The 12384-nt window shown below is 39.2% G+C and overlaps 1 protein-coding gene across 2 annotated transcripts in view; it reads left to right on the top strand.

Annotated features, from left to right (window-relative positions):
* Positions 1-987: 987 nt before the first annotated feature.
* ralylb (RALY RNA binding protein like b) overlaps positions 988-12384 on the top strand; it is a 128506-nt gene continuing 117109 nt past the window's right edge. Inside the window, exon 1 of one of the 2 annotated variants that reach the window (XM_026180041.2) lies at positions 988-1260. The gene's annotated coding sequence lies outside the window, so the exon portion shown is untranslated. Of the gene's footprint in view, positions 1261-1896; positions 2032-12384 lie in introns of those variants that run through there. The other variant, XM_026180039.2, reaches the window with a different exon arrangement.

The following is a 12384-nucleotide window of genomic DNA, read 5'->3' on the forward strand; positions in this document are numbered from 1 at the left end:
CATACTCTGTAACAAAGACCTGCTTTATTTTTTTAATATGGTTGGTGATGGTGTTGTGTGTTTGACAGTTGTCTTAGTCACAGTTCACGAGCATAGGCAGTCTAAACCAGGCTTTAGGCTACATAATGTATAAGATGACAAAATCATTGGAACGAGTACAAACACCATTGTTTTGCTTCAGTATTTCTTTTGTGCTTAAGTTTCAGCAACACACACAAACACACACACACACACACACACACACACACACGCACACACACACACACGGCTTGGAAAAAGGCTCGTCTATCATTTCTTTGTCCAAGAAGCGTTCCCTTTCTTATTTTCAATCACACAACCAGGGGTGTGCAATACTGAATGCACAGTTAAGGCTCTGTGCCATACTATACTTTAGTTGCATGCGTGATAAACTATACTTGCTATAATAAAGAAAAATTAATCTTGGTCACACGTGTTTTACCCCAATTCTCCAAAACGTAGAAACATCTATTTATCTATAGTAGTGCACAGCTGAAGATAATAAATGCTTTAAATTGGCTTAATATCTACAACACTCAAAGTTCCAGCACCGTGGACGGGTCTTGGTGATATTACAGTTCAAGTATAATGCATTATTTTTGTTTGCCGGTCCCGGGTGTATTACATCGTGCTGAGAACCAGGGACACATCTGCTCTCGCCAATTTCAGCACCATGGTCAGCGCTGGTTTCCCGTTAACGGTGTGTTGTTCGGTGTGCTGCACTTTCACAGTTTAAGCTCTGAGAACAGGGCTGCATGCTATTGCGATGCAGCTTTACGTTGACCCCCACCCCCCTCGCTGTAATAACACACACCCCTGTTCATTCTCCCCCAGTAAGAAAAACCGTGCTCTTTATCCCAGCCAGTGCTTGCAGTGAATGAAATGAAAGCATGCCTGGATCGTGACGTGGCGCTGACACCGCGTGAGCTCTGCATCTTTAAAACAGAAGGACAAAAAGCAGAAAAAAAGAAACCGAAAGAAAAACAGACAAGCTGCTCAGTCATAACTGTGGGATGATAAGGACTACCTCTTTTTACTTTTGGAGAGAGTCGAGCCGTTAGGAGAGCATTCAGCATCAGCTGTTCAACACTGGTCTCTCATTGCTGGAAGTCGGGGCTGAATCAGTCACATGACAGAACTGGAGGCAGAGATCTAGAGAAAAGGCACAGCATTTCGGCTAGCACCGCCATACTGTATTTTGAGCCATATCACATTTTTATTGCAACATTTTACTCCCGCTCGGTGAGTACATTTCCAATGGCTTTTTTGTAAGCATTTTTTGTCTTTTTAATTGCCCCCCCTTTTTTTGTTATTTTTCCTCCTTTTGCTGATGGTTGAATTGAGCATTGACATGGTGGTTTTGAGCGTTTTTCCACATCCAGGCTTCAAGTTTTTAGCATGCAGTTATTCTGATCGAGAGTGCCAAGAGGGTAAACGGGTGCGTTATCGGGATTGAGAAAGCCTTTACTTGCTTGCAGTTTTGTTTCGAGGGTCGAAACCAAGCAGGTTTTGTCAGTATTGAGATTTTTCGAACATTTATTGGTGGTTTTGAAACATTTTTAATTTTTTTCTCTTTTTTTTTCTTTTTTGTTTCTGTCGACTTTTGCTGTTGCTATGCTTTGGTTTGCATTTTGCAGTGTTGTTTGTTGCCTTCGAGTTTTGTGATTTTGATGTCTCGGTGAAATCACCACCGATCCGATCCTTGCTTTTACTTTGCTCCTCTTTTCTTTATGGAAAAAAAGAGGGGGAATCATTTTTAAAGCCCGATGACATTTTAACGTGCTACTTTTCTTGCAGCTGAGCTCACAGGTTTGTGGTTTTTGTTTTTGGTTTTTTGTGTTCCTCTCTTTTTCCGATTTCATTATACTTTTGCTGGTGGCAGTGTCAAGTATTTTTTGGATGTTATTTTTTTGACTAGATGATGCTGGGTGGACGAGGGGAGTTTTGATTCTTGGGGGAGTTCAATGCGTTCTTGTTTTCAACGAGGATGAACAGACATTTTCCCTCTTGCAGGTATATAACGTGAGCGGATGAGTGACACGCTTCTGTATTTACAATAAAGAATGAGGTGACAGAAATATGCACCTGTGGCTGACGTGTTATTTTGTAAGGGCTGCTCAAATTGTTGATTAGAAAAGGCATTCTTCATCAATGTTACCTGAAGGTTACCTGCTGTGATCGATCTGTACCTAATGCTTTATAAAATAAAATACAAAAAAAATCTAATGTCGTGGTCAATAATTCAAGAACACGGATTGGAAATCACACGCAGTTCGTTCGAACAGTGTTTTCTTTGTCGTGAGTTCAACAATCTTCACGCCGTTCAAGCTGAAGACTAAATGTAAGTAGATACAGCCAAGGACGGATAGACTGCAATAAATGCAAGTATCGAAAGTCTATCCATATATCGATTTGGAGGAGCGGAAATAACAAAATTCCTTTACTGCAGCAGACGCTTCTTTAAACTGCAGCTGGCTACCAACTTGAGGGAAATAATTAGGTTACATTTTCCATTGCAGTATGTCATGGGCAAATATCTTCCCACACTTAAGTGCCCCTCTTAGTCCTTCACAAACTCAAATCCGCTTTTTGTGGGCCTGGATGCATAAATACTTTTTTTCTAATCTGATTTTGCAGGAAATGAACTAAAAGAGGACTTAGAGTGAAATAATCCTTTCAAGAGGCAGTTTAACCTCAGATTATTAGTGCTGCAGGAAATGCAAAAATAAAAGCGAAAACAGATATCATGGAGTCTTAGAAAAGAGCAAGGCTTGCAATCAGTTATTCGAATTATTTGCTCTGTGTGTGTGTGTGTGTGTGTGTGTGTGGGGGGGGGGGGGGTTCATAGCCAAAAAGTCATGGTACTCAGCAGAAATCCACCATCTCTACTTGACTTACTCTTCACTTTTTCCCGGGCTGATCTAAATCATTTCTGCCTTTGGAGTTTCCATTTTTAAAGAAAGGAGTCAAGCTTGTGCATCAGATCTCATCAGTTTGCTCCATTTAACTCATATGTGTTCAGTTTAACAGAACAGAGGTTTCGTCGGCATAATACTGCAGGCCAATAAAACACAGGGGAGTGGACCATTAAGTCTGAGTGTAGACTGTTAAGTCCCGGTGTCATTAAACAGGCTTGCATAGTTGATCAGAATCCAAATAATTTAATGTGGTGAAATGAAACATTAATAACTACTGGATGAAAAACGCATTTGGTAAACTAGGATTGTTAATAAGGCAAACTGACTAGAGCAATTAAGATTAAACATGTTGCAGAGAATTGAAAGGCTGTTATTAAGTATTGATTTCTCTGTCTTCAGTTAGATCTATGCAGACCATAAAGGAGATGTAGATAAAGAGCATGAGGAGATTTTAATGGGGTCCAATTTGTGAGCCAATTTAGAAACGGCTTTAAGAGTCTAGGAAGAGAGTAAGTGTTTGCTTGTAGACACATAGTAAATATATTATAGGCTATGGTGTTGGAGTAGGTGTGGATTTGCCACCGAGTCTGTCAGTGACTGAAAAAGAAGAATTACAATTGAATCCAACAATTAGATTCAGATACAAGTAATCAGTGTACCGTCAGTTCTTGCACTGCAGCCACAATTTAATTACATTTTCCTTCAAAAATTTCTAAAAGTCACTGAACTCATTTAAGCCATGAGCACATTAAACTCTTACACCGAGTAATTCGGTGAAAGAATGACTTTAATTTTCAAGGCCTGTATTTTAGCCTGAAGCCAGGGCATTTCACATGTGTCTAGATAATATTTTCAGTAACTTCTTCAAGGTGTCACACTGTCCTCCAGTTTATCTATGCAGAATTACACACAATTTTTAGCTGCATAAAATAGCTGTCTTTTGTAAACGTTCCAAAGAAATTGTCTTCATTATCTTCGGTGGTTTTAATCAGCCCACTCCCATCAGCCCACTCCCTTAAAATCAATCCATCTGTGGGCTTTCAAACCTCAAACCACAACATCACAAGACATCAACATGTCTTCACGCCCTGAGTTGAGAGTTGTTTCTGCCACACCGCCACAGTGTGAGCTCCACAGACATCTCTCCTGCTAAGCATTATGATAGTTTCTATTACGTCCTGCAGTGTTGTGTCTGCGCTCCAGGCAGGTTTTCTGTTATCTGGGCCAAGCCAGAACCGCACAGGAGTCTCACAGAGAAGTATGATAGCTCATGTGTGGTTATATCTCTGCTACCATGAATAAAACATCACGCAAGAGTCAGCTATGTGCACTAAGCATGTGCTTAACTAGAAGATGCATGAAAGTGAATGCAGGTTTGGTGGTGGTGGTGGTGGTGGTGGTGTGTGTGTGTGTGTGTGTGTGTGTGTGTGTGTGTGTGTGTGTGTGTGTGTGTGTGTGTGTGCAGATATATGTTGCTTTAGTATCATCTTTCAAAAGAAGAAACAATAAGCAACATTAAAGGAGGACAAAACCTGAGCAGACTGAGACGTTTTATGTTTGTTGAAAAGGGACCATGAAACAAGTTTTATCATTTTCAAGAAGCAGCAGTAGCTCTTTACTTAAATTATGTTTTTTTAACCATAAAGGCACTCATATAGTATGACTTGCCACTGTCTGAAAATATGGCAGCTACAAAGCTGGTCTGAATTTTGCTCTCATCTTAACAATTTTTTTTGCCAGTCAGTGAAGCTCTCAATTAATCTCTGCATTGTTTTAATTGGATTTCCACATGTCATTACTCACATAGGAAAGAGTTTGGTTGCTGTTTTCCATCTTTATAAATCAATCTAGAAAATGAGCCTGACAGAAATAGTTATTGTCTTTCTGATAATTATTGTACTATAACAATAAATAATGATTTGCTCCATTCAAGTAGATACAAAAAATCCCGTTTCTCCTTCTTGACTAATAAGCATACGGCAAAGAGCACCACTCCTTACCGCATTAGTGTAATGTTATTTTGACAGAGTGATTAAGTGTGAGCAATACCTTAATTCTTCTTAGGCTTTACCACAAAGAAGAAAGGCCAGGTTTTATGTTACCTGAAAGAAAAAATGTCTGCAAGGCAAACTTGTGCAAGTCACAAGTTAGATTTTTTTTAGTAATCGCATGGTTGTAAAGGCAACTCGCAGAAGTGCATCCATATTATTATCAACTCAAAGCGTCTTTCATCTGCATTTTGGCAGCTAGTCAACCATATCAACATAACATGAAGTACCAAAGTAAAAAGAGTGTTTTACGATGTGTTTTATTTCTCTCAACGAGGCATTCGCTTCCTTCTCCCCTCCTTTTAACAGATAAACAGCTTACCTTTGCCATGACTCATTCTACTGAGACTACTGTTAAGTACTTTACTGTCCTTTTCTGAGCTGTTAATTTGATAAGTGAGGGGATCTTGCACTTCATAGTCTGGGCAATTAAACCCATATCTGAAGAATAGGGTCAGGCTGAATGACTTTCCAGTGTCTATTATGGGAACCATCTGAGTTACTGTGCATCACTGAAATCAGACTTCTGCACCGACATGCTGAGACCTGATTGTAACTTTAAAATTTCGTATGAAAGCAAAGTTTTGTTTTAGTTACATGCAACTGACATTCGGTCTTGAGGGCGTGCACTCTTTTAACTTGATGCTTATGAAGACAATGGGATCAGTCACAAAACAGTGATATTTTTTTCCTTTGATTAAATACACGAAACTAGACCTAGACTGAGACTTGGGATGTGTTTTGGATTTGTAAAGCGAATTGAATTTTTCTATTTTTAGGGAGGAAATAAGTTTAGAGCTGTGGGATTAGGACAAACCTCACAAAAGGACATGGAGCTAAGATGGTGTAAAGGTCAGTGTTTGGAAGATCCGCTCATGAGGAAAGTACAGTTTATACTGCTTTCCCAGCGCTGTCCAGTTGTTGATCCAGCCTACATGATAGCTTCCAGGTCACATGAGGTCAAGCTTAAAAATTCAGTACAATTTTCTAATTAGTATGTGTTAAATTCCATTTGGCAGGAGTATCACGTAAGAGCAAAACATTCAAAATTAGGCTTTAAATTAGATATGGATGAAGCATTGCTGCTTCTAATATACATAAGTATTATGTCTTTAGACGAAAATGTCACAGAGTTTCCTGCAGCAGCATCTTCTCCCCCACCCCCTCCTAATTAAACTGTAATTTCAGAAAATTGTTGGTCTCATTGTAGATACATAAGCCTGTTTCATCACACTTAACTTTTTGGCATTTTAATACATGTTTTTCACATCAGTGTGCCAAACATCATCATTAAAATTTAACCCTCAGGCAGAAGGATGACCGAGCCAAAGATGATTAGTCTGTGCTTCTTTTCTGGAAATAACGGAAGGTCTCAGTTTGGATACATATAGAATTATGGAAATGTGGCTGGAATATTTTGGCAGGACACGAAAAAAAAGAACAATACACATGACCTCAATCTGCACATACACAAATTTAGACATACATTTGTAAAGAAAGAGCAGGAGAAGGAATCTGATACATAAAGTTTTACCTATTTTTTGGTCCTTTTAAGAGCAGGCAGTTTAAGAGGAGAAAGATTTTAGCTTCTATTTCTTGCTTGTATGCATTTATTATACTTTCATTATGCAGAAATTCTTCTCTTCAGCCCCCCTGATAACCTTCTTCCCCTGATCGGGCTAGCCAATCCACATTAAGTTGAGTAGTATCAAACTAGAACAGTGGCACAGGAAAAGACAAGCTGATCAAATATTTAGAAAATTTTCTTTACCTCTCTGAAACATTAAAAAAAAGCAGAAAACACTGCATATTAAATAAACATAAGACTCTCCCGAAATGCCACTATAAAATATTAAAAGCAGCATTAAAAAGATAAACACAGAAATACCAGAGACTAAGGGCTCCCAGGTCAATTTATAGAGGTTAAAATCAAAATGCATAGTGAAATTCAAAGACTTGAGTTGCCATAGGCAACATCTAATGCTCAACTAATTGATTTATCATTAGGATGCAAAAGCAAGTGCTTACTTGCAATCTAAAGATGACCTGGGCATGAAAATATTAAGCGTAGGAACATTATGCATGGGAAACATCTAACTGGGAAGAACTTTTTTTTCCTACTGTATAAGCAGTGGAGCATTGCCCACGGCGATGAATTCAAAGAACTGCATAGTTTACTGGTAAGAGTGAATCTTGGAAAAGCTGTTTCAGTTAAGAGACGAGGTTATAAAGTTGACAACTTGATCCATGAGTTCTGGCATGTCTAAGTGACTGTGTGCTCTTTGATGCTGAGTGCGTGACAGAAAAATAAACAAATGAAAAGCAACAAAAAAAAAAAGAGGCAGAGGAGTGGTATGAACCCTTCCAAAGCAGGTGGCAGAGCCCTCCAGATGCTGCAGAGAAGCAACGATGCAGATAATGTCTTGCCTAGATTACCTCAGGGACTCCGATTACAGTGGAGAGTCCTCATCTGGGTCAGCTCCGAGCTGGTTCTGCAGGGATCAGCTGTTCTCGCTGTTGTCCTGCTGGCCTCAGCTGTCTCTCACCTGCTTGTGACCAGTCACGGATGTATTGGCAGTCTAAACACAACAGAGTCGACATACATGATACGTTGCACTGTGCCGTACCTACACTGTCACGACAGGCTTATTTGCACTGAATATTATTTTGATAAGGTCTGCATGAAACTTGATCTAATTGAATTAATCAATTCACTGTTGTCATCTCTGGGAACTTTCAATTGTAAGGGAAAGATTTTACCATAACAGTGTAATAGTAGTAGAATAATAATAATAGTAGAATAGCTGGAAATAGGAGGGTGAAAAATCTCCCTCTTACAAAGAAGAAATCTCCAGGAGTGGGGATCTCAGGGACCAATTGGGGTAAGCAGAAAGTGAAGAGAGAAAAGAAGAGCATAGAGAGACAACAAAAAATGTAACGTATGCATGGATAAATTGGTGAACTGGCCTTCAGAGCACAATCCCTAGGGGCAAGCGGCCAGAGCTCTCCTGGGGCTAAAGTGTTGGTTTGAAGGAATTTTTCTTGGGATGTCAATCAAATAACTTTAAAGAGACTGAAAATGGACAAAAAATAATCGCAAATAACTGCAAAGAGGCATAAATCAACCATAAATAATCCAAAAAGACAGAAAGAAAATGCAAACCAACCTCAAAGAGACACAAAACAACCAAAGAGGAACAGAATTATAACAAAAAGACACAAACTGACCACGGAGACGCAAAACCACTACAAAGACAGACAAATTAACAGGAAAAAAACAACCACAAATAACTCAAAGCATTCTGCATTTCTTTTGGATGTCTTCATCTTATGTTTTGAGGCACTGGGGGCCTTTTCGCATGCCTCAGGGCACATTGACAAGGGAGGGAGGGAGTTCCAAACAGGAGTCAGAGGTTTCAAATCTTTGAAGTTTAGATCCAAATATAGAATAGACAGCGAAAAACTGTGATCACTTTATACAACAGGCACTAAAGTGTAGAGAAAAATAAAATGATCATAAAGTGATTATACTTTTTCTGTGATTTGTTGCTCTGACGACAAATCTTCATCTTTGCTTTTGCAGCTTGTTTTTTAAATTTGGTCAGATACATTCAAAACTCTTGCACAGGGCGTAGCACAGCTCATACATTTAAACCATTTAATTTTTTTAATGTTTATCAAATTATTGGCTTATATATTCTAATATACTCATTTGTGTTTTTTGCAGACAATAATGAACAATGCATGTGTTTGGAAAAAAAAAGGAATCTGTAGTTTTACATAAGTTGCTAATAGACTCTACAACCATCATATGTAGTTCAAGATTTTCAATTTAGAAATATAAATTTAAGGCTAGATAATTTTTAAGTGAGGCAATAATGCAGATCTACACAAGAGATGAAAGTCAGTTTTGAAAAATGGGTTGCAAATGCTCATGTACGGTTTACCCTTCAAATGTATGTATGCACAAATGTGTGTATGCCCTCTATGAGAGAAAGAATGTACACGGGAATTCCAGATAGAAATTTTCAAGGAGATATAAACTGAAAAAGAGAAAAGAAAGAGAGATATTCCAACATAGAGGCATCTTGACTCACATAGTCGTGGGGATCATGACCTCAATTTTCAGTGTGTGCCACTAGGAAAGCACAGGTGCACTCAAGAAGAGATGGCTAGCTAGCTAGCTAGCTATTGAGTTTGTGTACCCCTGAGGGCAAAAACATGTCCACCGAGCAAACCTTTTATGTTTCTCTCAACAAACGGTTCAGTCAGAGGTATCAGGGGGGACTGCTGGTGATGGTGAAAATGTATGATTGCTCCACATTCAAAGTCTGATTCAGGCTGACAGATAATTCTTAACTGACAACAACACATGGACAGACTTGGGGCTTTTTACACGTAAGCACTCACATTGTTATTTAAATGATGTTAAGTTATGCAGAACTTTTACTAACTAGGAGAAACAAAAGGGAAAAAATGCAGAAATCAGCTTGGTTTCATTGCAAAGAATAGCTGTCATCGTGAGCCCCGCCCATGAGTGATAATCCCACGTGCACATGTCCCTGCAAATATGCATCCTGAACACAACTGCATCCTCTTCGGATTGAGGTTAACTAAAAAAAATAAAAAATAAAAAAACACACAAACACATCTGTCTTCCTAAAATGTTGCCCTATTCACTGATGGGTTTATGATTAAAAATAGAACTGCTGTCATTTAATTCCCCACTTAGCCACAAAAACAAAAAAAGCAATCATCTCCTGAAACATTAATGGCCCGTTGACATCTTGCAGCGAGCCACAGTCTATCAGGTGGCGTGTGTAAATAAGGCTTCATTCTTCATATTGATTTTCCCCCCAGGTTTTGACATCAGAGGAAATCAAGAAGCACATTGCTGTATGTTCTCTGCAATAACAGCAGTTATTATAGCCATTACTTCCTTTTCCATCCATTTTCTCTAATATACACCCAGCGCCTACATCCATCAGTGTGCAAAGATGTGGTTTGGATATTTGTCTTGATGGAAAGGTAAATGAAATCTTCAGTCGAATAGCCTGCTCTGGCATTATTAGTGGATATAAATGTGCTTACTTACAAATTCCGCTGTTTCGTAAGAGTAACACGATTCTCTGGATTATATTTACGTCCCATTTGCTGCCCAGTTAGTGTTTTACTGCACAGGAAACGATAGCATATAGCAATGTGGAAAAACCAAAAGAGAACACTTAAAGCCCCATCAAGAGACTTTAAAGTGCATTTGCATGTCCTCTAAGCCAGTGCTTCTCAACCTTTAAAGCAAAGTCTACTTGTGACACATCATCCATCCCTAATCAGCAAGATGCTTTAAAAATAATGCCTTGATTATACTCGGTTGTGAATACAGACATGGACAGCTGAAGACAGGATAACAGAATAGTCATTCTTGTTATAGTTTTTTGAAGTCTCCTTACCTGGGCCGCATGTGTAGTTGGTGCATTGTGATATAAATTCTTTGCAGACTGGTCCAAACAGTCAAAAAAGACAGGCAGGTATGTGGACTACTATTAAATTTACATTGCTGTGACCTGAGCGGACTCTAGCAGACTCTAGTGGACACGGTTTAAGTCATTCAAAAATTGTTTTAATCAAAGTTGATGTTGTCTGAATAACAGATAATAAAGAAATCAGGGATTTTAAGATCTATTTATTTTTAATTTTTTGTTGGGCAAGTGTATTTTCTTGGTTTGGTGCCCTGGATGCAGGGCTACCAGCACTAAATTCAGAATAACTGTCATAAACTACAGATATGTTTCCTTTTTTGTTCATAAGCACGGCCAGAAAACCCCACTCGTGAGGGCCTGTATAACATTCTCTATAACACCGGGTCTGTCAGGGCTTGTCTGACAGACCCCATCGCCCCTGGCATTTTGCCCTGTACCAGCCCACCGCAATCGATAACATGCCACCCATGTTTGTGCTGCCCTGAATATGCATGCCGTCCAGGCCACCCTTTAAAAGCACTAAAGGTGTGTATTGAATAAGCAAAGACTAAGATTTAGATAAAGGAAACGTTTTTTGAAAGTGACTCTGCTAATACCTGTACAGTACTGAGAGAATTTTAAAAGAAGTAATGATCTGTCTGTAATAAACAGTTGATCAGATAATTGTTCTTTTCAGGTTGAAGTACAGTATGTTTCACTAACTCATAGCATTTCCTGCTTGGGTAAGTTCTTAAAAAGCAGGAAAAAAATAAAGTGAATAAACTGTCAACATAAAAGTAAAAGAAAAAAATGCGGCGGACTTGTTTGATAAATCCATAAAAAAGTGGTGCGATCATGTCAGAGAGGCGCAAAACAGTCACACTGACATGACAATGTATGTAAAGACAATGCACAAATAGTTGTTTAGGGAATAAATAAAGACAAGAATGTCTCAATTTTACTCCCCTATAATGTCCATCACTGCCACACAAAATCTTGCGTCCTAAGAGGTTTTTTCCATATCCCAAAACATCACTGGGAACAGCAAGCTGCCAGCTGGCCCACTGCTAATGCTGATAAATGGTGGTTAACAAAATTGTGGCATCCTTTTTACACTAGCAAGTGCTTACTAATTGTCTTAGCCACTTTGCACAGTGTGTTAGCTAGCATACTCTGACATCCACACAAACACATTATGACCAGAAAACTACTTATTTGCAAAAGTGGCAAGCTAGCCAAATTGAAGTTGTGGAGAGAGTGCATATTTGGTTGTACTGTTATGTAATTAACACAACTTTGCAAAAACCAGCCACTTCGTTCACCAATAGAGTTTAAGCTTAAATTTTCTGACACTCCAGACAAGTATCACCCTGCTAATCATCCTAATCTCATCTCTCCTGACATACAGTGTTGTTGATCCAGGCAGACAGCCCATTACCTTCTGCTTTACTTAACCCCCTCTAAGTTCTCCGTTTCTCTGTCCTTCTAACTGTGTACAGCACCACTGCCAGCACCTCCCTAGTCTTATCCATTTTGGCACTCTGACGTTTTTGTTGACAGCTGTGTTGGCCCGAAAAGTCACGTTAGGCCCACTGGGGGAGTTCCAGTATGCCAGATGGCCAGTCAAGCACAGGTAAAAGGTGATAACAGAGAGTAAAAACAAGCCAGAATAATATTATGTCCTGTCCTTACTCCTCTGTCTTTCTTTTCTCTCTCCGCCTATCACAAATTGCAAATAGGTAAACTGTTTGACCGTATACTGGCTGTTCTAAGCTAGTAACAAACTGAATGTAGAATTATAGAAAAAAGAAAACAGCGTGTGCGTGACAAGTGGCTCGCTGCCACAACAGAAGCAGCGAGCAATGCAGATGCTTGCTGTTGAAAAATGGGTTAGGGTCTCGGGCCCTCAAACAGCAGGCTGCTTTTCTTAGTTTGTAATGC

This window comes from Astatotilapia calliptera, chromosome 9 (genome assembly GCF_964374335.1).
Source record: "Astatotilapia calliptera chromosome 9, fAstCal68.1, whole genome shotgun sequence".
Taxonomy (NCBI): domain Eukaryota; kingdom Metazoa; phylum Chordata; class Actinopteri; order Cichliformes; family Cichlidae; genus Astatotilapia; species Astatotilapia calliptera.